General features: G+C 36.3%; 1 non-coding gene across 1 annotated transcript; it reads left to right on the forward strand.

Annotated features, from left to right (window-relative positions):
- Positions 1-2,629: 2,629 nt before the first annotated feature.
- Positions 2,630-2,736, forward strand: LOC145633382 (small nucleolar RNA R71). The gene has a single exon (XR_014112712.1). It is a non-coding gene; the product is annotated as a small nucleolar RNA R71 (small nucleolar RNA).

The raw sequence follows: 2,736 nt of genomic DNA on the forward strand, positions 1-2,736 counted from the left end.
AATATTTATCATCAATAACCAAGAATCAAAATAATTTCAAAAAATTTTCATCAAGGGCACACGGAAGCATGATTTATTATTCATTGGAATAATTTTGGATTTTTTTTTTATTTTTCAATTTTTTTTATTTTTATTTTTCATATAGGAAAGCAATAAAACTACACTAGAAAGCAATTAAATCTATGCTAAGAAAGCGTTAAAAACTAAACTAGATAGGGAAAGAAAGAGTACCTATATATACAAGAAATCCCCCCAAGCTAAATTAGACAATGTCCTCATTGACTTAAAGGGAAGCTAGTAATCCAAATGACTACCCCTCATCATCGAAATAGTATCCACCACTATCCCAAACATTGCAATGCATCACCTTGGTATAATTTTGGACAAAAAAGAAACAAAGTGTTAGTAAGAGAAGAGGCAAAAACGAGTCAGGTCCACTATTTTGCTCATAACTTTTTTTATACAAATGATAATTTAGTGATTCCAAGTGCATTGGAAAGTATACTTGAAGATCTTTCCAATGATAGGTCACATCAAAATTTCGTGAAGAAACGCAAAAGTTATGGCCTATCGAAGTTGAGTAGTTTTGCTGTCGCGCTCTCGCGCCCGATCGGGCGAGCGTGGCCCGATCGGGCCCTACTCTAAGGTCCGAACTGGCGTCTTCTTCTTACTTACTGCTCGAAATTCTTTTCTATACTTGATTTCCTGCGTTTTTCCACAAGATTGAGCATTTATCACTCGATCGAGTGGAACTTTCACTACGAGATCAAACTCTACAACTTGTTTCTCAATCTCCACTAGTTCATCTTCAAACCCGAGTCCAACACAATTTAAAGCTCTTTCTATAGCATCCACTTCATCTTTCCATGTACTAGTTTTTCCTGCAAAAGATGCTACACAAGATACCGCCTCCAAGGGATCTCTAACGGGAGCTTGGGGCTTATTTGAAAAATTATGTACATCAACCACACCAATACTAAAACACTTTTCCTCTAACATTGGGCTTTTAGGGACATTATTTAGATTAAAAGTAATATTATCATCCCCTACACATAATGTAAGTTTACCACTTTTGACATCTATTATTGCCCCTACAGTATGAAGGAATGGTCTACCCAAAATGATCGGAATTTGCAAATCTTCCTTCATATCAAGAACAACAAAATCAACAGGTATATAAAATTTACCTACTCTAATAGGAACATCCTCTAAAACACCTATAGGGTATTTAACAGAACGATCAGCCATTTGTAGAGTAATATTGGTAAATTTTAATTTACCCATATTTAATTTAGAGCTCACAGATAATGGCATAACACTTACACTAGCACCCAAATCACATAAAGCTTTTTCAATCATCAGATTACCAATATTACATGGAATAGAAAAACTACCTGGATCTTTTAGTTTAGGTGGAGATTTATTCTGTAATATAGCACTACATTCTGCAGTAAAAGCAACAGTCTCTCTCTCACTAATAGATTTTTTACTGGTCAAAATTTCTTTCATAAATTTAGAATATGCAGGAACTTGAGTAATTAAATATGTGAAAGGAACTTTTACCTGCAAATTCTTCACAACCTCAAGAAACTTACCAAATTGCTTATCCAACTTACTCCTTAAATGTCTATTAGGGAATGGAAGTTTAATAGCAAGACCCTGCAAATCTCCACTCTTATCTTGGGGTTTACCCTGCAAGGAATTATCAGAAAAGTTAGTTTTACCCTGTAGCCCTGTAGGGCTAGTAACAACATTGTTTGGTTTAACAGAATCAAGATTAGCAATTTTTGTTGTAGCAGGTTCATCATCTTTGGGCATAGGAGGCCCATCATAGTGTGAACCACTCCTCAAAGTAATTGCATTTGCGTATTCTGTTGTTTGTACTGGCTGTGATGGTAGGGCTCCTTGCTGGCGAGTTTGCAGAGTAGAGGAAAGTTGCGCAATCTGAGTATATATTATTTTATTATGTGCTATTAATGAGTCAATTTGTGCATCTCTACTCTGCATCTGCTTCTGCATATTGGCTAACATCGTTTTGATTTCTGATAGGCCAGAATCAAATGGAGGAGTAACAACCTGTTGTGGTCTCTAATGTGGAGGTTGGTAGTACCTCTATTGTGGTTGTTGTACCTGTGGTGGAGGGTTAAGCACATTTGTACTATTGTACGACATATTTTGGTTATTTTTCAACCCTATATTGTAGGTGTTAGAGTATGGACTAGTTTGCTTATAGGTTTGAAAAGCATTAATCTTCTCAATAGAACTCCTACAATCATGTGCCCAATGACCTACAAGACCACAATTTTCACAAAATATTGTAGAGTTAGTACCAATAGCAGAAACATTAGCAACAGAAGATGAATTAGAATTATTAATACTGTCTAGTTTCTGGCTAATAGAAGTCAATTGTGTTTGCAAAAAGGATATAGAATCGACTTGGTGTTTTCCCTTGTTTGCAAACCCTCTGGGATTCCCATATTGGGAATTATGAATAGCCATATCTTCAACAACCTGTCCTGCATCTTCCACATTAAGATTCATAAATCTCCCACTAGCTGCAGAATCTAGAATTGATCTAGATGAATTTCCAAGTCCATTGTAAAAGGCTTGGATCAACTGCCATTGTGCCAGATTATGGTGGGGGCATTCTCTCTGTAGATCCTTGAATCTCTCCCAAGCCTCATATAGAGTTTCATCGGCCTCTTGGGCAAAGTTCTGAATAGCACTCCTTAGTAC

The sequence above is a fragment of the Chenopodium album genome, chromosome 5, assembly GCF_948465745.1.
Source record: "Chenopodium album chromosome 5, dcCheAlbu1.1, whole genome shotgun sequence".
Classification (NCBI taxonomy): Eukaryota; Viridiplantae; Streptophyta; class Magnoliopsida; order Caryophyllales; family Amaranthaceae; genus Chenopodium; species Chenopodium album.